Below are 24789 nucleotides of genomic sequence, written 5' to 3'. Positions count from 1 at the left end.
GCTGAAGAAGACACAAGAATAATGTACTGAACTGGAAAAATATATGCTTCATGATCTAGACTTGTGACAGTTACAAACCATAAAAAAACATAAAATATTGGTATACATATTTACATAGCAGAGAGCATAACCAAATGATGTTATTGACATTTCACAGATCATGTACGGAAGTTGAATTATGGTTGTCTCTGTAATCTTAATGTAGTCCCTTGCACATACATATGTGTGTGTGGGGGGGGGGGTCTGCCTTGTTCACTGAGTGCTTCTAGGCTTTATTACACACTAGTCAAACTCCCTCTGAAGATGAAGCACTTACTTAATTTTCTCATTTTTTTCCCCACTCTTGCTTTGGCACTCATCACTACAATAGCCAAGTACTTCTCAAACATGAATTAACTAATCTATGCAATATCTTTTTGTCAGCGTAGAATTACACACCAATGAAGAACTAAGGTAGTAACATAGGTAAAAATTATCTACTACTTTTGGGTGTACAGTACGAAATGCTTTTTCAGACAACTTATGGTTTTAAACATGCACATTTTAAATATGCACATACAGTTGCTTGTGACCTTATATACGATTAAAAGTACCAAACATGGGAAGGTCAATTTTAGTAGATGAAATCTCACAACACAACTGAAAAACTACGTGGAAGTCAGTTTATAATAAATTTATTTTATGCTAACAGTATTTCCATAGCAGACAAGAAACTGAACCAGTCAGGGTCCTTATATATTTTTATTACAACTGTCATAAGGTCACCTATACTGATTTGAAAAGGAGGTGTGTACTCTACATTGCACTAAAAACATTTTGGCACTCTTTCTTTTAATGGAAATTAATAATCAGCTCTCATATTTCCCTATTTTTCTTTCTTTTTAATTCTTTTTTTTTTTCCTTGTTTCAATCCTTCCTTTACTGAGCAAAGATGACAGTATAAGAGGGGATGGAGAAGGCACCACAGCATGTCAGGTGAAAGACTTGGAGGCTGAGAGTATGAAACCCATCAGAGGGATTAGAGCAGGCACAAGAAAGCTGAGGGAGAGACAAAGCGTTAGAAAAGCACGGTACTGTGAATTGGATGAAATGGAAGCAGGAATAGTGGATTGCACTATTATTGTATAAAAGAAAATGCAGCAGTGCAGCACCTGATCTATGTACCTGATATAGTCTTGAAAAGGAGAAGTGCCACATCCTAAAAGGTTATTATAGGATACTGAATGAAAAGAACAAACACTATCCTTGCTCTGTAATACGCTTCTGAAGTGCCAAAAAAGATTAGTGGTTTTTCTGCCGTCCTTGAAATTTTGCCAAAGGATTAGAAAACGAATAGCAAGACAAAAAATGTACTGTTTCTGACCTGAGATGTGCCCAGGTATACCATTTTCTTCCAATATTAAAGACAGTTATGGTACATGCAGTCTGTAATACCATGTCTGAAGCTGCCTATGACATCTAAAGTGATCAGATGGTAAACGCTAGAAAAAGAGGCCTGGAAGATGGTTTCCCTAAATTACTGGCAGAGCAATTCATACACTGAGGGAAGGGCTGCACAGAGAAGAAACCACAGGTGCAAACTCCAGCAAGAAAAATTTCAAATGAACATAAGGAAAAAAATTTCATGATGAGACTGCTTAAAAACTTGAGCAAATTTCCCAAAGAGATTATAGAACTGAAGACATTTTTCTTTGAAAGTGTGCCTTGACAAGGCACTGAGCACCCTCAGCTAACTTTAAGTTATCCCTTTTGTGTGTTGAGGTCGTACTAATGATCTCCAGAAGTCCCTTCTAACCTAAATTATTCTATCAATCTATTATTATAAATAAACTATTAAGACTTAATTTAGCAATGTATTAATTAATAATTGGCAAGGATGTATTGGGTATTGGCAAAGAAGAATTTTTATATGATAATTTCAGTAGATGGATCAATGGCAAATCAGTGACAGGAAAGACAAACTCATCATAGCTAAAACTCCTAAGATGCTAATTTTCTTGAAAGAAAGATGTCCTCTGCCTATACGTTTTTTTCCTCCCATTTCAGTATTAAGCACTAATATAGGCAGTCTTGTTAAATGTTCACTACTACCACTACAGTAGAAAGACAAAAATACAATGCTTAACCATTGTTAAAATAACTGTCTAGCATTTTATTAAATATAGGCACATCTACCATTTGAAACAAGAACTCTACCATTTGATACAAAAAAATACAGATCACACATCAAATTGTCTTTCATTTATTTTTGTTATATCACTAATTTTATATTGTTTATGAACTTACATAATCATAATCATATGCTTTGCTGAAATGAAATCTTTCAATACCTCTCTCATGAAGTCATGTGTTTGTATACAAATGAACTTTTTTTTTTTTTTAATGGGAAGAGTTTCTCTCTTCACCTTCTACGGGTTGACTTATTTTTGTAATATTTTTACTTGGATATCTTATTCTTTTTTATGGGGCTGTTTTCCTAAGAAAATGCCATTTCACTGAAAAAAGCTTTAAAATATTTCACGGAGATTTTTTTTATTTTTAGAGGTCTTAAACTTAGATGAAATAAAGTCGTACTTATAAAAGCAATAGAAAAACAGCTTTCTATATTTTTTTGGTTGTTTGCAAGTTTAGTTAAAATGTTTAGACGTGAATTACTATCTGCTTCTCTTTAAAAGCATGAAAGGAAGGTGAACTGGTTGCATAGCAACATCACCTAAAATAACTAGGCATTTTCAGATATTATACAACATCATAAAGAAGAAAGATTTCAAATTCCAGCCCAGCTAAATATTATTCTGAAGCCTACTGATAGAACAAGCTTTTCTATTAAGCAACTTGACAGGAAAGAAAGGAAACTAAAATTTGAGATTTTGATAACTTTGAGGTACAAACCTTGCTGTAGTGTACACAAGAAGCTGTAGTGCTTTCTTATTACCGCAACTTGCTGTGCACTAGGCCAACAGCTAACTTATCTTCAGACGAGGACCTGATTTCTACTAAAATACTTGGGAATGGAGAAAGTGCTCTCTATAATTTATTTCTGTACTGACTAAAATCAGCATAGCTATTGGCTATAATAGTACATCAAAATAGAAAACTTAATTTAAAATATAAATTAGAAAGCAGCACATATCAAGTCAGCCAACAATCATTAGTCCTGAAATGAATTGCCAAAACCCTAATCACAACAGTATGGGGGGAATAGTGCTGTGTTAAAAATTTACAAAATACATGATCCCAGAGTGTCAACATTAATACTGTGACTCTGTCACTATTCTGTATTAAACAGTTACTTGATATTTTCTCTGCAGGGACCTCAGCCTGCTTAGGCCAATGTCAATATACTGGAAAAGTAAGTGTGTAATATACTCTTTTTTTCTGTATGCTAGAGAATTATAGTCTAATCAAAATAGAAACATCTAAAATAAATACACAAAGGAAAACAAATGGGTTAAAGTAAAGGAAATTAGAGAGTTAGGCAAATATAACCTTAAATCATTATTTATCACAGTTCTTGTCTGATGGGAAGATTTTGGTTTAAGTCTCTTACTTTGCCAAGTGAATAGGGGAAATAAAAATAGTTCCGTTGTTTAAATTTCAGCTATGTTTAAAAAAAAAAAGATTTCTGCCACCTTTGTTAAATAAGAAAAACACACAGGAAAGGAAACACAATGCAATTTCAGGAAATACAATCCTTCTTACTAATCTTCTCAGGATACAAGGTTGTTACAAATGATTGTTCTCGGCCTGCAGATTAGTCATGAAATTTGTTGCTCTGACCTCAACTTAATACCTGACAATTCCCCTGTCATTACCGGTCTTTCTTATAATTGACAGAGCTGGATGGATATCTCATATTATTGTGTCAGTCCCATGGAGCACACCTGCTTGCAGGTTTGCCAGAACAGAAAAATACCATAATAGGAAGATAAGGAGAAAATTAGGGAAAACTTTACTAGACTGACAGTCATTAACAACCCACTCTAAGCTAATAGTTCTTACACATGATCACAGCTTTTCACTTCATATATAAACCATTCAGTTCTCAACACTCATATCCTACATGAGCTGTGAGCATACAATACCTTGGAGCTGACGCCATGTAGCTGGCACTGATGGCCGTGACCCTCGAGGGCTCTGAGCCCAAGGCGACCTGCCTTGATAGCTCTTGGAAGCAGGCGAGTGGGCACTGCAGGGGGCACCCGCTGGCTTCCCTGAGTCTCCTTTTCTTCTTTCGTTGTTGGTGTTTTGTGCTGCTTGGCCCACTCCCCCTCCCTAAAAAAGGTAAGTGTGTGTGTGGGGGGGAAAATCTCATCTGCTCACCAGGCTGCTGAGCATGTTTTTAGTTTTGCCATCCATCCTTCTTCTGTATTTGCAGCATTTTCTGCATATTTGCAGTCCCTTGTGCTTGTCTTTCTTTGTCTTGCAAATTCCGTCGCTGGGAATACTTACATGTTTCTCCATGTCTCCTCCGTTCAGCTATACATCTTCTAGGCTTTTGGAGGTCACATTGCTCACTATACCTATACAAAAAGCAAAAAAGTGCTTATACCATATGTGTGGCTATGTTATCACAGTAAGGAGTCTCTTCAGTGTGTGAGTAGGCAGAGGAAAGGGCAATAGGATTCAGCTTCAATCTGCTCTTTTTTCCCAAGCTTCTGTAGCCAAAGCAGAGGCCTGTGACACTTAGAGATTATTATTATTTGCCTGACTCCACCTGCTTTCTGGGCAGCAGAATTAGTAACCTCAAACAGTCAAACCAGAAAGAGTGAGCACCTAAAACCAAAAAACTTTGATGGGTGTTTTATTCAATAAATTAAAATCAGGCTCTTTTCTTGTGGGTTTTGGTTTGAGCCACTCAGCGAAGGGGTGCTTAGATGCCATTTCCATAATTCTCATCCTGAAGGCGAGGACAACTTCTGAAAACAATGACAGCTGAGGTCACAAGGGCAAATGTGCTGGTGTTGTGAAGAAAACAAGCATTATTTTGAGGCTTAAAATCATGAGAGCTGTCAGCAGAAATGACTGTCGGGTATAGCTATTTAGTTATTATATAAACAAAAGTGGAATCCAAGACAGGGGAGCAGAACTGAAGCTATCACAAGGGTGTCTCATTAAACACTGACAACCAACGTATGCAATTTCATCTTCTATTTCAGAAAGTCCAATCTAGGTGATTGATGTGCTGAAAACTCAACGCAAAGGAACGGCAGTGGGTGACCATTACTGTACTAAACAAAGTTTAGACAAATTCTCCATGGTGAAGGAAGAAAAGAAGAAGGGAAAGGATCTTTGTTCAGCTCCAGCTTCAAAAGATTAAAACATAATTAAGATTGGAAAAGGGACTAATTGCCTCACTTATAATTAGGAGCTAATTCTGAACCTTTACTGGATGTTTATATAAGTGTAAGAGCAATGCATCTGAGGCCCAACTATTAGCTAATTCTCAGAGCATCCTGACATTAGCCAAATTAAGCAAGAAGTTGCTTTATCTGATCTGCCATTAGTCCTGCAGCTCAGAAGTCAGAGGCGTAAAGTGAACTTTTTTTTGATAATCTTGTAGATAACAAGATTATCTATTATATGCATTGAAAAGAAAGAAGACAAAATCAGTACTAATAATGAAATTTTAAAATCCCTTTTCTCACACACTAAGAAGGGGTTTGAAATGTGTGACAGAACATTGTTAAATAAAGATGTGCCTATGCTAGATATTAATAGCTCTCTAAAGCTTATGGATATTGTTATGCAAAATATAGAATTTTTCTTTATGGTAAATATAAAAATGTAGAAGAATGTCCTGATTCCTCTCTCGCCTATGCCAGTTCTGAGCAGTTTGGGTTTGTGTATAAAACAGAAAAGACGCTGTAAAGCAATATGCACTCTCCATCACCATATGATCTGCTTCTGACTGGTCTCCCTTATATTCTGCCACCAGCACATAATAAAAGCATCTCTTCAGCATATGTATTGCATACCATCCATTTAGTAAAGCCTAAAGGCATATTTTGGTTACGGCTTTAAATAGCAATTAAATAGATATTTTTGCTTATCAGGAATGTGCTCATCTCCTGCTTGTTTCTTCAGCTTCTACAAGGAAAAAAGAGAACTACTTACTTCTTGAAGAATTAATAGTTAAAAAAAGGGTAAGAAAATGTTTGAACATCTCTTTTAAACTCCCTTGCCAAATTAGTATAAGCTGATGGTATATACTAGAATAATGGCTAACATATTAGGTAAGATTCATACAGATTTGTGGTCTCTTAAGTCCTTTGGATCAAGTTAGAATTAATATTTGATGAACCAAAAATACCATTTAATCCTTTGTGTGCAGAATATCCAAAACTCTTCAGAAAGGAAAACTAGCGCATAACACCAGGTATCATGAGAATCTTTACAAGGTTAAATATTTCACATATTTTAAATATACATATTCTTTTCTATATATTTTCCAACTTATCTTCCCCCTTCTGATTACTATGGTGATTACTAGATGAACCTGGCATTTCAAATTTTCAAGATGTCTTTTTAATCTCCTTTTTAGCTTTCTTCTCATGAGTAAATCTTTCTTTGTCTCTTCTTTTCTGTCTACAGTTTCATTCAAAGAGTCAGTTGTTATATGACAGTTATGATGAGTTGATGATTTTTTGTTTTCTGAAGAAGCTGGTCTCTATTACAAGGTAGTGCCCATATTTTAAAACTGCGCTCAGAAATTTTCAATAAAATTAATTCTATATGTTGTCTAACTCTGCTTTTTATCTACCCAGTCCTTAAATCCTCTATTAAAATTGCTGGGCTGTTGTGATATCTACCATAATCATTTCAGACCATGAATGAATGCAAGGCAGTAATGTTGATGGTTTACTCCTCTAAGTTTGGGTTTGAATTTTTAATCTGCAGTACACTTATATTCTATAATCAGTTTGCACAATCTACATATTTTCTTCACCTCTTTCATCAAAGGAAATCACCATAACCAGCACTATGTTTTTATTCTATTTTCTTGAATAAAAATGAAGAGGGTCACAATGGAAATTGCGACTTAAGCACTGAAGTTCAAGTAAATATTATTATTCCTATTTATTTATTTATTTATTTAATGCAGTTGTTACTTGGCATGAGTGGAAGATAGGAGGGGGGAGTAAAACACTAAGAGGAAGAAAAAGACATTGCTTCAGTATGAAGGAAACCAGTGTCTGGCTTTTTAATATCCTCTGCTGAGCTGTATGCGAGTTTCACATTAGGCTGCAAGGGTGACGAGCATTTTTTAGTTTTCACAAAAGTTAATGTTGTCTTGAGAAGTAATTAATTGGCAAATAAGCTACTTAGTGTTATCTGGGGTATTGCAGTTATAGTCCAGTGATATGTCTGATTTCATTTTACCTGATATAGTTTATGTCTATTTCCCTCTGCCAATATAACGAGTCTTAACAGATGAATGCCCTCAGCTTTCCTCTCAGGAGACCTTCTGGTGCAGACTGACCTCACAGACCACGGAGCTAAAAATTATTCTTCCAAGATTTCCCGAACTTCCCGGTTTCAAGCCAGTTTAGCACAGCAGCTCTCACAGTTCTGACTCCGATGTTTAAATTCATGCTTAGTAACGGGTTATGAACCAACAGCTCCAATGCAAAGGCCATGACTGCAGAGCAGACACGTACCGCTTCCGCGGGGCCTGCGGAGATGGCCTCCTTGCCCGGCTCCACCTGCGCGCGCAGCAAGCCCCCGCGTTGCTGCGGCACGGCCACCCGCAGGGGAGGCACCACGGGTCGGGCAGGCGCCGGAGGGTCCCTCACTCCCCCCTCTGCAAGCCTGAACATGCCAGGGGGTTGCGGCCTGCCGCGGTACGAGGCCCGGCCAGGGGCTACGCTTCGTGCGCGTCTGCGGTGCGGTCGGAGTGACTACGAACGGAGTAAGATACTGTAAACCCCAAGAGCAGGGACTGACAGTGTGTTTTCAACCTCTGTTATTCCTGATATTGTAGAAAATACAGCAAATTACACTGGAGAACAAGGTAACTTTAAGAATTCGCACATAAAGACTTAATGAGAGTTCTTATTAGAGCTCTTTACAGATTACCCTTTTTTCCTAAATATCTATGTGTTCCCATGGAAAAACTATAGGAAAATCTGTCATATTAAAATACCTTATGTGAGGCCTGTTTTCTTCACGTCAAAAAATGTAATAAAATGTAAGAAACAAATGTTTGCAGGCTACTGTAAAATATTGTTGTAATCACTATTGATATTTCCAGTCTAGGAGCAGTGACAAAGGATTAATTATACCACTAATTTCTTGAGCTATGAATAAGCAAAGTAATTCAGTTGAACTTCCATTGACATCTTGCCAGTGTATATGCTCATTAATGTGATTTGTCTATTAGGCTCATACTTTCGTGGTTAATTTAATACTTAAATGTTAATAAAATTTACCTATATAGTAATCCTTGGAGTTTAGTTACTGTGGGAGGGAACATATTTCATTGACTGATGTTGTGCCTCAAGATTACATAATTCCTAAATAAAAGGTTCATAAAAAATAACTTAAATCAAAAAATGTTAATAGATACAATAGTATATTTCCAGAAAAGGCAGAGAAAGAAGTAGCAAAGTGTATGGAGGACTAATGAAGACAGTAGATATGATTTCCATTCAAAGGGTCTACACTTCCCAATGGGAGGTCAGAATAAATAGACTTAGCAGAAAGATATTTAGCTGTTCATATAATTAAACATGCCTAAATTACCCCAGACTGCACACAAAATACATGAGTTAAGTCCTGGTTAAATGGTTTTGAAAACTATTTTATAAATTCTTGTTTATATCTCAGAAAATTATAGTATGGAAATTTGAGGCCATAAGCTCTTAGAGAAGGTATGGGTCAATAGTTTGGCAGATGCTGATGAGTAAGCAACATAGCATGTTAATTTATTATGAGATTGTAGTGATATAGCAACGAGTAACTTACATTCATTGTAGCAATCAAATTATTCTGAGGGGGAATTTTCACAATTTTTGGTAGAAATTTTGCTTCACTACAAAATTTCTCCGTGTTGATTTTTTTAAGCAGATTAACTTTGTGAGTCAGAGTAGTCTTCACTGTTTCTTCCGTGCAGCATGAAGTTTCCCCTCCCAAACTTGCTGATGTTTTCATAGAGGAAAAAGACCCAATCAGTTGTACTACAACCCGCCAGGTGTGTGACTCCATCACATTGTCCTCCTTTGTAATTTTGTCGTGTCCCACTCCGCACTCAGCTCTCTGTTACCCCTGCTTCCGGGGCAGAACGTTGCAGACTTTCTCCTCCTCCGGTTTTAGAAATCTCCTTGCAATTCTCAGCCTAAAGATTTCTTCACCTCAGAGTCAGCTTATACTATTCAGGTTTGGGGTCCACACTGTTTTCAGCACTGTTTTTGATGCTATTGAAGAGCTGAAGCTGCTCTGATGTTTCCCCGATGTATTTATGAAATGAAATTATATCCTCTTCTGGCCTTCATTTGGCCGCATTAAACAAATGTCTTCTAAGCTCCAAGACTGATAGCAAAACATTTATACACGTTTTCTCTTGTATGTGTGCTTGCCTCAGTGATTTAGTCTACTCCACGTTGTCCTAGTTTATTAAGAGGGAAGATGTATGCACTGTTTTCATTTTCCTGAATAAGAAGTTTTCACTGCTGAAACTGCTCATTTTGCAATTTTTAATTGCTAATTCACGTAAGCAGAAATGTGGTGCTGAAGTGTGAACTGCATGGCCAGGAGTGATAAGGACAGGGCTCCATAAGGCACTGGCTAAATATTCTGTGTCTTTAATACAGGAAACTCTTGATAAGTTGAACCTATTCATAACAGCATATGTGGTTTCATTCCATCTCTACTAAGTCATAATGAGAAAAATAGCTAAAAAGCTCTGTAAAGAATACCCTAATTTTCCATAATGCTAGATTATCTTCCCATGATACTTAAAATAAAGCACTACACAAATGACTAGATAACCTGCAGCAGAATTAAAATATTTAATTTTTAAGCTAACGTTTAGTTTAAATATGTAAAGGCAACATGTTCTTTGTCTGAGACATAATGAATAGTTTTCAAGCATTTGTTATGATTATTAGTTGAATATAACTGAATACTAACTTCCCTAATTACTCTGCAGTTCCAATATATTTCTGAAGTACATGAATATTTATGAAGAGTCACTATATGGAACAGTAAGTTTATTTTGGTACACATTCAGAACATGTTATTTCACATATGAAATAAGTTGTCATACTTGTCGATAGCCTTACAACAGGAACCAAAAATGTACAAAATGATAAAAGGAGCATAAAGTAAAGACTATATGGGGGAAATTAATTTGCTAATTTGCACTTTATATTTGTCCTGCAACAAAACATTTTCAGTTCAGATGAAATAATCTTCAGTAATCTTATGTTCCTTTGATCATTTTGGATGTTTTTCGTTCATGTTGTAAAGCTGCTAGCAAGTAATTACAAGTTATTGAAATTATTAAAAATATTAGAAAAAAGTATTAGAAATTGATGCCTTAATTACTTTGCTCACAGTCCAACCTTTTTTTTAAGTTGATCATAACAGATTTATTATTATCTATTATAGCAGATTTAATGCTTATTTATTTATCAACCCCCCCCCCCCCCCCCAAACCATGTTGAGAATAAAAGAAGGAAAAGGAGAGATATTGCAAACCAGGAAAGGGAACTTTGAAGGGGATATTTGAACCTCGAATTAAAGATGAGACTCTTACCTGATCAAGTCGAACACTGTTTTTTAAAGGAGAAGGACAACTCCTAATCTTCTGTAACAGCTGCAGTCCCTGTAACACTGCTCTCAAGGTTGTTCCCAAAGTGCATCTGAGCTCATGACAGGAAGACTATAGGTCAGTGAGAGAGAAACTAAAGAACACAATATATTAGTTTTGTCATGTAGAGCTAGTGCACAGTATATTATAGTATATAGGCCTGACTTCATGAAGTTCAGTGTCCCCAGCAGAAGACAGAGATGAAGTAATATAGCTTTCTCAGGGTTTATATCAGGGTACATGCAGTACCGCCTTGTCTCCAGTGTTCCCAGAGGCCCCATAAAAGGAGGAGATTCTACAGATCCCGGGATATCCGTTCTTAACCTAATGATGCGTATCAGGGGAGAGGAGGAAGAACTTTCAGCTAGTGATTTAAAATAATAGAAAAGCGACCAACTTCTAAGGCGAAGTTCCTCAGGACCTTGTCCAGGCAAGTTTTAAAAATCTTCAAGGACAGGCTGAAGACAGCATCTAGTTGCCCCTGTTAGCTTTCTATTTTCCAGGCTAATCAAATGCAGCTTCCTCGGCTCATCTGTCATGTGTCCCAGAACCTTCACCAGCTTAATGGCCCTCCAGCATACTTTCTCCAGGTGGTACTGGGAGGCACAAACCTGAAGATAGCATCCTGGAAATGGTTTCATGAGTGCCCAGTAACGAGGACTAACCGCTTTCCTTGGCACACTGCCTATGCTTTTGCTAAAGCAGTTACGTGGTTAATTTTTGTTGTCTGTCTTCATCTATATGGGTAGGAACACATTGCAGCTTTTGGGCTGGTAAAGCTTAATTGGCAGAAATTCTGATGGTATTCATTGTTTCAAAACTTCAGAGATACATTTCTAGGAAGGAGGGATCCAGTAAGTTTATAAATTGGTGAACCATGAGGAGGAGACTGGGGGCATGAGTTTTAGTCTTGAGGATTAATTTGAAGCATTATGGAAAGGGGCCTTCCTCTACATTTTTACTCTTCCGTAAAAGGATTCTCTTATTCCTCTACGAAATTTTAACTTCCTTTATTGTTTATTTCACTATTCAATTGTAGTTTTACATATTAGAAAACAATGAACACCACTGCAGAAGGACGGTGGTCTTGCTGTGGTCACAGGTTATGTGAAATACCGATACCAAGTTAGGCACGGATATACATCTGATTCCATGTCAAGCTTACTGCAAAATCAGGACAAAACCAAATAATTTCTTTTAAAATTTAGTTTCAAATTTTCTTCTGTAGGGTTTTATAATTTATTTTTTGCGTTTCATAAAACATAACTAGATAACGCAGGCACCACAGTGTTGCTACCAACCATACAACAGCAAGACCATAAAAGCAACTCTGAGCCACACTCTGCTGGGTGCAAGTATGTCATGGGCTTCAAATATTTCAGGGAATTAATGTCACTGGTCATTGCTCATTTAACGCTGTGATACCATTATTAAGAATCACCATCATGACTCTTGAAATGAGGTGATCCTGGAGATGGAAGGCAGAGCAGCCCTACTAGGTAAATACATCTATTCATAATAGCCCCTAATTCTCTGAAACAAGCATTTCTTCCATCTCCTTTAGTTGTTAGTTCTACCTGCAGACTGATCAACTGCTAGATTACTGATACTGAACCAGGAGTAAGTTGCAATGTTTGCATACCGAAAGATCTGTCACATATCTAAATATTACTGAGCCTTATAGCAGATCCTAATGATGTTTAGCTAAAAACTAAGAATTTCACAGGGTAGTTGCAACAAACATTGATTCATTGTGTTCAATGGCCAACGCTGCGATCAGCTGTGCCAGACCCAGGGTAAAACATGAATGCTCTTATTCCACGTTCAACTGCACCTCACCATGCTGCTGCCTGCATGTCCTGTCTCTCTCTCTCTCTCTCCCTCCCACCCCATCCTGCTCAGAGCTGCTGACATAAAGGCAGTTATCACTGCTCCTTAACCTAGTTATGTCAAAATGATCTAGATTAGCTCTAAAAATATGTAATAGGAAAATGTTTTTAACCTACAGCATTTGGACAAGTGTGGGCTAGGGAGCAGCTATCTATACAGTTACTCTTGAGTGCAATATCTCTGTTGACAGGGTGGCAAACTCCACTGAGGAAGATATTCAAAAGCAACTTTAGCGGTGGTGAATTCCTGACTCAGCTGCATTCTGGATGGCGTTCCTGACTACAGCCTAACTGGAGTTTGCCAGCACAGCGGGGACACATTATGACTGATTTGTTTCTTTAAGCTGCAGACTGAGGAATAAGTATGTCTTTCTAGTCTATTAGGAGGGACTAGCAATTTGTCCCTAATATATATTTCCAAAACCTCCTGTGGGGAGATCTGGAAGGATTAGCAGAGAAAAGGGGTATTAAATTGCTGTGGGTGTAATCCACTAAGTACCAGTTCTGGTGTGCTAGTTTTTTTTCATCAGGCAGCACTTTGGGCCATCGCTGGAGTATCTTAAAGAAGGAGCTGTAGTTCAGAGATTTATTCTGGCTCTTGACCACATAGCCTCATCCCCTTGCTTTCGTTTTCTCTCCAGCTTATGTCCACTTTCCGGAGTAGCCGAGAGAGGCTTGTAGCCTGTCTTGTTCTTTCGTGCCATCATTCATGAGGAACCCAGGTACCTCAGCGGGCAGTTCCCTTTCCTTGTGCAGGATTTCAAGCGTCACAGTACAGCCTTTATAAATAGCCCTTATATTTATTTTATGTAATACATATGCCCCAGACACAACAGATCTTGCTTCGTGCAAAAACTTTAGATAGATACATGCAAATCTCTATGCAGGATTTCCTAGAGTAAAATTTATGGGTCCACAGGGAAAAAAAAACAAAAAAAAAAACTTTGAATCAAATTCAAACCCTGCCTAAACAGTTAAAAGAATGCAGGCATTTATCAAGTTTCCATACAAATAATGTGATGTGGTAACTTTTCACATAGTTTTGATAGCAAGCTATAAATTAGACTTTTCACTTTGTGGCAATTTTGAATAAGTGTAGGAATGCAGAATTTATTTAACTATGTATGTGTTGGGGTTATTTTATTCATATTTACACCTTAGGTGTATCTCATAAATCTTATTTTCACTACTATTTTATCATTTTTATGACTTCACAGCTTAAGGCTTACATGAATTTGTATCTTAAGTTGAGTAATCACATACAAAATGACAAATCGCTGTAGGCCAAGCCGTATCCAGCTGCTCAGTGAGTGTGCACTGAAGAGGATGCAGAAAGTCTCTCCTGATCTTTGTGCCCAAGTGCAGCAGCTGGCTGTTGCTGCAATTCCTCTGTTATTTGCCATTCTGGGACCTTTTCTAATATTTAAAAAAGAGAGTTCAGAGAAAAAAATGCACTGTTTCAAATACCAGTTCATGTAGACATACATGTATATTCAGGAATATGTTTGGAAGCCTTTGTAATCTTGGACGCCATTTAAGGAGCACTATCCTTAAAAAAGGATTTAGGTAACTAACCACATAATGAAGATGGCAGAATATGGCCTGATAATCTTGCAAATATGGGACTAAAGGTAAGGCTATGGAGTTCAATGATGCCAGATTTCATATGCAGCTGCTTGAGACTCTCTTCTCCATGTGTACAATAAACAAAATCTTCACTTAACAAGGTGATATTATTATTATTAACAAGGTGAATCATATTCAATTGGATATGATTACGTTTTCCCATTGACTTTTATGGGGGAACTGTTGCTAATGAAATATCATATTAGCCTTTCTATTTCTATTTCTTGGTATTTGCCTAACTGCAATGCAGGAATCCAAGCAAACAAGAATATCCATTTTCTTGAGTGATTTTGGGGAACTAGACAATTCAATTAAAAATGTTGCAAAAACATAAATATGTGCCTGTGATCTACTCTTTGATTCATGCTGCTCATCTTTTCCTATTGTGTTTTTTGCTAAAAAAAAAAAAGACAAATGGCTTAAAATTGCAGAAAATAAGGAGAAATATTGCATCATAATATATGAATCTTAGAAAAATATATTCTATATAGGAGTGCTTTTCTAAAGTTATTGTTCTGCAATAGTTGGTAATTACAAGAAAACAGTATTTTAAATGTCACACTATGCAATGAATACTAAAAACTTAAAGAAGTTGATGTTAAAGTACAGGGCATAAAATAACAGAAAAAGTTAATAATATCAATAAAGATCATTAACTGCAAGAAAAAATGATGAAAATGTTCAAGCAGCTGCTATTTGCTTATAGAACCTCTGCTTTCAGAGTTTTACTGGTCTGTGTATGGATGGCTCTCTAAACACAGTGGATCCTACTAGCTTGGAAGATGGATCAAATGATGTCCAGATTTAACTTTAAAATTTCCCCCTTCTATGCAGAATTTTTCTCTTTCAGCCCACAATTTGTAATAAAACAGGGAACTATTTCAAATTTTCTTTTAAAAGCTTTACAGATAGAAATGCTAATAGAGAATTGACAGGTGTATGGTACATATTGGTTGGACAATCCATCGCTCTCTTCATGAAACAGCTTCTAACAATAAGTGAATGCCTAAAATACAGTCTCTCATTTAACTATCAATTTAGGTTTTCAACATTATTCTTCGACTGGACTCAAAAAAACTAGAAGCCACCACTATCCACAGTATTGCATACCGCTTCTTCTAATTTTTAAACAGGCGGGTAATATACAAAATGACAAAGGAAAATCCCTTATTCTATCACTGTGGTTCATTTTCTCCTGTGTACCAGCATCCACTGAATGGTCACATTGCGGATGGTTTGTTTGCTCTTAGGATCTCAGGCAGATCAAACCATCTAGACAACTTAGGCTTCAAATGGAGAATATTTTTTCCTGAAGGACTGCTACAGGCAATATGGGAATGAGTCACACTTCATCACAGGTAGTGAGGAGGGGAGGGCTGGTATGGTATGCAACGTAAAATGACCAGCACACAAAGATAGATCTTATTTCTAGAAATCTGGTCATAATGTTAAGGCCAAGTAAAGTCATTGTGCAAATGCTAGCAGGTTGCAAGCAGGTTTTGATGCATGATAGGTACTGATGGAATTGACTGAATACTGTAACTTCTGAGGGCCTGTGCTGCAAGCAAGTAAATTAACTTCTCAGATGATGTATGAAATAAGGAATTATGGAAATACAGCTCGAGTTCTCATCTAGAGAGTTTCCAGGTGCCCACAGAGTCTTTCTTTACTTGCTGTCAGTACGGAAGCACAACTGGAAAGCTGATGTCATTTTCCATAGGCACAGAGTCTGGTAGGTACAGCAGTCCATGCCACCTGTGTCAGTATCCTAGAGAAATATGCTTGACAAATTGATAATAGAGATTTGTAAATGGTGTCAATCAGACTTCCATACTGAATGAATTTCTGAAATGTAGGTGTTTTTTCTATAGGACTTATTATATTCTACATGCAGTTATAAGATTTATGAAAGATATTATCTAGATAAGTAAATTTATCAGCTGTATTTATGGCTGCTCCTTTCAGAACAACAGGATTTTTCAAGATCATTATATTAACTTATTTTTGATTTTCTGATTACAAAGGGCAATGGTTTAGCAGTTCTTACTGTCTTTAGCAGTTCTAGCAGTAAGTAGTTCTTATTAGGTCTTTAATGCCGTGCCATTTATCAGAAGTTTATCAGTCAGAAAACAGATTTTATCAACTGCATCCAACTACACACTTAACTAAGTGCAAGTAATGGTTACTTTACAAGGTTGTATGAGCTTTTGCCAGTGCTAGGCACTTACCTATTGTTTCACCTCATATAAAACAGGGCAACCACACCGTTTCGTTTTTCACGGTGCACAGCTGCAAACCGCTAAGCTCTTCCTGCCTCTGTAGAACTCAGGAGCAGAATTTCTGCACGTTTTAATGAAGGTAAGATGAGCTGCATAGTTGCCCCTGATGCCTTTACTGTTCCCCACTTCAAAAGAATACATCTGGAAAAATGAAATTGTCTGTAATTAAATTACTATTGATAGTTCTGGCCTGAACAGGTTATTTCTGTCATGCCTGCGATATGTGAAGAGTAAAACCACACCCTGTTCTGGTGGGTGCATATATTTTAACTGATAGAGAGCTTCAATGCTGAAACAATCTCTGGAAAAAACAGAAGTAATAATGCAGCATTCCCAAGTGTAATTAAAAAGCTATTAGGGGCTTCTCAGTATCAGTAGACCTATTTTAGTTCCATTTAAATCAATTTCTCTGGAATCTGTGAGGACAATGGTGTCATGAACTTCATATTTTATTTAAAAAATCACAGAAAATTTTGCTTAGAAGGAACCTCTGGAGGTTATACAGTCCAACTGCCTCCTCAGAGCAGGGCCAACTTGACTCATTTCAATCCCTGATGAAATTGGAAATATATAGGAATTTTCGCCTTTTGATGGAATCAAATATACAGGGAGAATAGGTCAAAGTTTCCCTCATTTCTAATTCAGTACTATTAGATATTTAATAACCAAGAGGCAACTCCGTGTCACAATTTATAGGCTGTAACTGGATGACTTAACTTACTATGTATGCTCTTAAATACTCCATTTTGCAGGGGGGGAAAAAGCTTGTATATCAGATGTTTCAGAAGCACTGTTTAGTGGTTCAGTGATACGGCTGTAATCAGTGCTCTTTCCTACTCTTTCGTGATGCAGAGTCATGTATCAATTTGTTATATTACTAGCTTCAGCCTTTCGCAAAGTCTCTCTCCTGTCAGAGTTCATTCATGTCAGACCTATCAAAGTTACACAATGCATCACTTTGCTGACAGAATACAAAGAGGAGATCCTGGAAAGAGAAGTTACATGTTTGTTTTTCAGGTTTGTTTGTTTGTTTTTTGTGGCCACTGTTATCAACTAGATGATAAACTGTGATATCACAAATCTCAGAAAGTCTGCATTGCAGAGGACATTTTATTACATATAGTGTAGGATGTCAGCATAAATATTTGTTTGTGTTGTTAATGTCACCAGTGCTGACAATTGTAGCTGCTTCTACAAGTGTCCTGATATTTGCCTAAAGCAATTTGACTTGGTTTTATGGATACAAGAGAATAACTGTTCAGCTGAGTTGAACATACTGAGAAATGTAGAGCTCATTGATTTTTCTCATAACCCATCAGCTGTTTGGGCTGGGACAAGAATAAATCCTCCTAGCAAAACAGAACGGAGGTGATTTACCTATCTGTAAAACAGGTGGGTCTAAGTAAAATATTTTAGAGGTAAAGTATCACAGACTGGTAGGGGGAAAACCATATCACAGTAAGATTTGGAAAACTAAACTGTGCATGCAGCTTACAGGCGTTGTTGTGACATTGTGGCCAGTAAAATATCCAAGCCATTGCCAGTTGGAACACGTTGAAAAACAGGTTTGTGTGGGACGTGAATATTTTGAAATGATTATTTTGTAATGGATTTATGTGATCGTGATAACCTGCCTAAACTTGTTATGAAAACATATAATTGAGGCCATTACTCAGCTTGCAGATGTCCTGAGTAGTATCTAAAGCAACTAAAGTCAGTTTGACGTGAAAATGATGTACAAACCTACCTTGGTTATTATTCAGCAGGTTTGAATGAACATAAACCATCTGCATTTATCAAAAGAGCATTTTCACACATGTCACAACAAGCTGAAGCAAGCGCTTAGGAACTGACTGAACATAATTTTTATTCCGAATAATAATTAAACACAAACAAGCAACCAAATGCTACCCTTACTACTGTCATCCTTATTCTAAATCCCGACATCAGGAAGCTGGGAGGATTTCCGGGGAAGGAGATATTACTTTGTGCTTGTGCTCATCTTAGTCTTTCTTGAGCGTCTGCTAATGGTCACTGCCACGGACAGGCTAGGCAGATGTTTGCCCTGCTCCGGTATGACCAATTGCATGTTGTTACGAATAGTGTCATATCTGAGTGTTTTTCATTACTCCTAGCAAAAGATATAGCATAAGGACAGCAAGCCTTAGCGACAGCAAGAAAGCTCTGTTTTGTAAAGCTTCCCTTATAAAATTCAGGCCCACTTACATATGCTCTGTCAACTAGTCATTGTATGTTTGCACTAACTTGCCAGTAATATTGATTTTTTATTTTTGCTTGCATCATACCAACTGGGAAAAACATCTGAAGAGTGCAGAATATGGAACAGTTCTCCCAAAACAGCGGCAAGGAGAGGTTGAGACTGCATCTTAAAATACAGCAAGAACGTCGTCTTAGCATTGGTTTCCAGGGTCATGGGTAGGTTTTTAGATGTTTTTCTCAGTGACAGTAGATTAATAAATGCACATATGAACTCTAAGAACATTAGCTATATATGTAAGAAGAGATGCAAACAACTAGATGACTGTTTTCTTGTCAGAAAGACTGTGATAGCATTTTCTGCCAGAGAACAAATGAGAAAGCTTCTTAATCTGCTTCCCCTTGAGTTCTAAGCTGTTGGTTTATGTTAGTATTGAGTGTGACATTGTAAATATTCACCAGAATGAATTGATCTTAGCTGCAGTATGCAATCACGACAATAAATAAAATGAGAACGTAACCACTGTAGGGAGTGCATAAAATCAAACCCCGAGCATGACATGATTAAATTAGGGACATAACGTTCACTGACAATGTTTGATTTGTTGAACCACAGATGGATAATCTTGTTTTAAAGAGATACCTATTTATATTTCTATAACCCACCTCAGCATTTACTAACGTCAGTGGCATAAAACTCGCAAGGGACCCAAGATTTGAGCCCAAAACTAAAACATATAGTAAACAGCCTAAATCAATAATAAACGGCTTAGTTTAAATTCAGAATTTACATAATTTTATCGGGATAGTTGGGTATTTAGAAAGTTTGAGGAGTTACAGAGAGAGGGTTTTTTATGTTTTGGCTTCTTTAGGCTAAATGGGACTTCTAGAGGAACATTAGGAGGGAATCTAGGTAGATTTTTAATGATCACTAGAGGATGGACGCTTCTGTTCTTTTCCTCAGATTTGGCCTTTAACTAACCTAACAACGTCAAGTTGTAACCAATTTCCAAGTAAAAGGAATGAAAGAAGATAAAATAAGACTTTGCAAAAGCTTCTAATAATAGAGACATAAACAACTTTGAAATACATGCTTATATACACATTTTCATATAAATAAGTCTGTCTCCAGCTTTCAACTACTGGCTCTAAATAAGCTTTTCTCTGCTAGGTTAAAGAGCCCTTTGGTACTTTATTTTCCCCAAATAAAGGTATTTACACAAGCAAATCAAGTTACAGCTCAATTATCTTTTTTTTAAATAAACTACAATAATTGAGCTCCTTTAAGTCCCTCAGTTTTCCTCAGCTGAGATTTTCCTCAGCCCTTCAATAGAACTGTTAGTTCATAACAGGCTCTTAACTGTTTCTCAGAGGCCAGTCTGTGAAGAAAATTTTCTCCAGTGTCAGACTGACAGGTACTTCTGTTTTCTGATGGATATTTTATTTGTTTTGTCCCCCTGTAGCATGTAAACTAATGTTCTGCTACTGCCAGAAACTAGTCCTTGGTGAGATCTGTGTAAAATCTTTGTTTTCAGCGCAAAGAATACTTGAAAACAGCCACTTATAGCATCCCTCATTTCATGCAATTTCCAGTAACATGCAGTGTTTCTTTAGAAATCCCTTAGTCTCCTATAGGTTTTAATGAAGTAGGATGTGACCTTTATTTACTTTTTGTATTATCTGGATGTCCATGAAAATTGTTGAGGCGGGTTTTCATGGTATATTTTTGAGTCCTGAGCTGAGCCAGCTAGGATTAATGATAGAAGTCATTAGGTATTCACTTTCTTCTCTGCTTTGGCAATACCCTACTTTGACATAAAATTAGATGTGAATCTAAGGGGTTTAAGCTCTCTACACATCACAATAATTGTTATTTAACTACTCAACACAGTAACTGGTGCTGTTCAAATTCAAATAAAGAATTGTTCCCTATGATCTCAATTCAGGGATAACATAAAGGTTCACAAATGAAGGCTGGGGAGAGGGTAGGAATGTCACATTGTTAGTCAGTATGATTTTTAACTTTTCTTCTAACTCTGTGTTATATATAGCTTTCTACTTGAATTAAGTGGATGATTTACTCTTTTCCTGCCTTAGATTCCTTGCCTTTTCCCTTCTATTCGTATTGTTATGAAAGGGAAGCACGTTCATAGAAAGAGACATCCCTATGGATTCAAGATGAAGTCATAACTTTGGGTTATTCTTAGTTATACTGAGGAAAAGTTTGCCTCAGGGTACCAACAGGCTCTGATGAAGAAAAGTAGACTCAAATCTTTTTCTCCAACAAAGCCTGCCAAGCACGCATCAAAGGTGAGGATTCTCTCCAGATCAGTCATCTAAACTTTCCCCTTTTTCCTCTCTTGCTCTCGAAGGGCAAACTTAAGTAATGTGGGAAAACTGAAGATTTTGCCAGTTCTTGGCATTAAACCAGCTTGTTAAGCATCTTGACCTAAACAGACCTCTCCTCATTAGTTGTAATGAAATATATTCCCCCTTCTTTTTTTTTTTTTAAATACTCCTTTTTTACTGTAATTTGTATATGCCCAACCCTCCACTGAGAAAAAATGGTATGACTAGAGGTATGTCAGTTTATATGAGAGAATGCACCCAAATACTGTAGTTTTACAATTAATTATTGATCAGATTTGCACATAAAACAAAAGGAGATAGCTCTTCACAATTTACATACATTTCATATTTTTGCCACTGCTATAGTTTTGAAAAAATGCTCTGTTAGAAAATATTATTCAGATTGTGCACTACTTTCCTTTGCTGACCTGGACAAACCCAAGAAGGCCTTTTTTACACTATGGATCAGGTTGGGTGAAATGATAATAAGAAAAGGAAGGCAGAAAAGCATTCATTTTCACCATGCACTATTAATGCATAAAAAAGGTTGTTGTTTTCCTGCCCATAGAAATTAGCCATAAATTGGCTGTGTTCCCAAATAAAACAAAAACAAACAAACCTGCTAGGTTTAATAACAATAATAATCAGCAAACATAATAAAAAGGAAATGCACCTGGGGTAACTAATTCATTTTTATTGCCTTTGTTCAGCACATTTAGTTCCTATGGCGTTCTTGCTCTTTCCAGGTTTTTTTTCTTTTCAATTACCTAACAGTACTGAGAAATATATTCATAGAAATCTTTTATAGTATGTTATGAGTGATGCAGAACTTTCCCGAAAAGTTTGTAGAGAATGAACTCAAAATGATTTATTACTGCCAAAGTTTCTTACTGTCATTACCAGCTGTTCCCTCTTCACTCTATACCTGTGCTATACATTAGGTTTTAAGGGATGCCATTAGTAATTATTTGCTATGTGCCCACACACTGTACACATAATTTATATACACAAATACACACATCTGAAAATATATATACATATTTCAAAATGGTTATTAAATAGTAAACTGGAGACAAGAAGTGTACAGTTTCTTTAAAACTTACCCATGCACACATACTTGAAAATGTCTTCAGGCTTTTTACTCATGTTTTATTCTGCCCTCTGTTAATATCTGCTAAACTGAAATCTAATTGGGACACAAACTATGTGCTACTCATAGTTATCCATGCAAAATAGTACTTCAGCTGCTTTTTTCTGGTTTACTTTCTGACTTCATTCAACTCACTTGAGCACCGTGCAATTCACATCAAGGGCCTTTAATGACTAAGGTTTGTTCCTTTGTTTCTTCTTGAAGATTCAAGAGTATTTTAATGCAGGCATTTCGTCACAGTATATAGGAAAATCAATATCTTTCCAAGTTTACTTCCAAATAGGAAGGATTTTGATGGCAATATCCTTTCATTTACTACACTTCATCAGTTACATTGGGTTTTATTTCATCAGTAAAACTCAGGTGAGGCAGTTCTCTAGAGAATCTCATGACAGTCATTCCTTCATGCATAATGGTAGGATCATTTTATCTGGCCTTGCTTTTCTTCTTGGAGTATCAGCCTATTTTAATGTGTGTCCTTTCAGACTACAGAACAGAACTCCAAAACTTCTGTTTGCTTAAAATGACCAAACCTGACCAAATTTTAATGTTTTTGCTTTGAGCTTTAAGAATGGAGAATTTTTCTTGGAAGTTTTCATTTCTTTAAATTGCTCCTTTATTCTTGTCAAAGCCCAGGAACAATAATTAGGCCAGCTATGCTTATAAACATCAGGCGCAATTGTGCTTGCAGGCGTTGCTCAGGCATGCGTATAACCTTACTGCACAGATGCATCTTTATCCCAATCTATCCCGAATAAACCTGTCCAACACTGTATATTAAACAACTGAAAAAAGGATCGACATTAGTGAGAATAGTCATGTGAAACGGGGCATGTAAGTTTTGTTGAATTTAGTCAAGTTCTGAGTATGTCTCTAGTTTCTCACTAGTTGTCTCTTTCTGTTGAAGCAGTTCAGGAAGGAGATATGTATCTTCTAAGCAAACATAGTTCAGGAAGAGTCAAAGGCATTATTCATCTGTATAACTGCTAGCAGTAACTAGGCTGGGACCTTGGAGCCACACTGGTAAAGTGCCATGCACAACTGGAATAAGTTACAATTATTCTAAATTCCCTAGTAAAAATCAGATTGCATTTAAATTTAAATATTTCTTTTTCTTTCTGTTGTGTTTGCAAGTATTTTGTTGCTCCTTTAATGGATTTAAAAAGAAGTGGCACCCTCTTATATGACTGCATCTACTACTGTGTTAAGGAACAGCAATACAATTATTTTGGCATTTTAAAATAATGATGATAGCAGGCATGTAAGTGTCAGCATAAATATTTCATAACACTATTAAACATGGATTATGATTTATCAACAGTTTTGTTTGACTAAAGCAGTGCTGTATTAAAGCAACAGGAAGGCAGTTAGACAGCAGTGTCTGGAAATTTGTGGGTAAGTACAGACTTCCATCATCTATATATCCTTCTCTGTGATCTTTCATAGTTTTTGTCCAGTTTAATGTATTTAATTAACATGAATAAGATATAAAGTAGCTTTCTCTGACTTTTAAAGGTTGTTAGCTTTCTGAAGCCTTCACAGTTAATTTATAATTAAGCCTTTTTTCTATATATCTCTGCAATAAATGAAACACAGAATAAAGTTTGGCAAGTACCTACGTATTATAGTTTTCCTCTGTCACCATTTTTTTCCAAACTTAAAAAAAAAAAACAAAAAACTTGAACGGTTCCAGTCCCCATTTGACCTTTCTTAGAGCTTAAGATAGGTGCAGCAGCTTTAACAGTACCCAGCATAAGTAACAGCAAGCATACATACTTGAAGTTGATGTTATCCTCCTATTCATAATGAACATGACTACCAAGTATGATGGCATGGTCAATAAATAAGTCATAAAACTTACCACACAAATTACAAAGGTGTGTGTTTGAATTCAGCTGTAGAAGTGAAGCTAGTAGTAGGAAACAAAACCTTAAAAACCTTTGAAGGTTCAATCTTTCTTTTACCTCTTTGGCTTCTCAGTCTCTTAAGCTCCTGCTGTTTGATGTGCGTTGACTTCCTGCCTCTAACACGTCTCCATTTTTTCCACTTATTCTCCAGTTTTTCCTTATTCGCCATTCTGTTCTGGAAGGCTGCTCCTGGCTTGTTACAGATTGTCCTTTGCTGCACATCTCCTGGGCTTATTCCCTATCCTCCCTTTTCTTGCTGGAAAAAGCTTGAGAGAAAACCATGCCAAGGATGCAGCACTTAGTTCCAAGGAAGGGACGAAGGAAGACACCTGTTTACCTAAACAGAGAGACAGGGAAAACGCACTCTTGAAAAATCTTAATTTCACTTAGCACAGCATGCACGTTTTGTTACATTCATTATCTAAATGCAACATCGGATACACTGTACGAAAATAAAAGGGAAGTTCTTCCTTCTACTGCTCTCTCCCAGCATAACCAGGTGGGTTGTAAGCATTAAAATCAGTAAACTGACTACAGCTGGTAGCAATGAGCTGTTCTG

The 24789-nt window shown here is 36.7% G+C and overlaps 1 long non-coding RNA gene across 1 annotated transcript; it reads right to left on the bottom strand.

Moving 5' to 3' along the window:
• Positions 1 to 4437: 4437 nt before the first annotated feature.
• LOC138067708 (uncharacterized) lies at positions 4438 to 24561 on the bottom strand. Its single transcript, XR_011142087.1, has 4 exons — positions 24288 to 24561; positions 16557 to 16748; positions 10760 to 10865; positions 4438 to 4523 (listed from the first exon to the last, which is right to left on the bottom strand). It is a non-coding gene; the product is annotated as an uncharacterized lncRNA (long non-coding RNA).
• Between the last annotated feature and the right edge of the window lie 228 nt (positions 24562 to 24789).

This window comes from Struthio camelus, chromosome 6, assembly GCF_040807025.1.
Source record: "Struthio camelus isolate bStrCam1 chromosome 6, bStrCam1.hap1, whole genome shotgun sequence".
NCBI lineage: Eukaryota > Metazoa > Chordata > Aves > Struthioniformes > Struthionidae > Struthio > Struthio camelus.
This window is presented reverse-complemented; position numbering and strand designations above follow the sequence as displayed.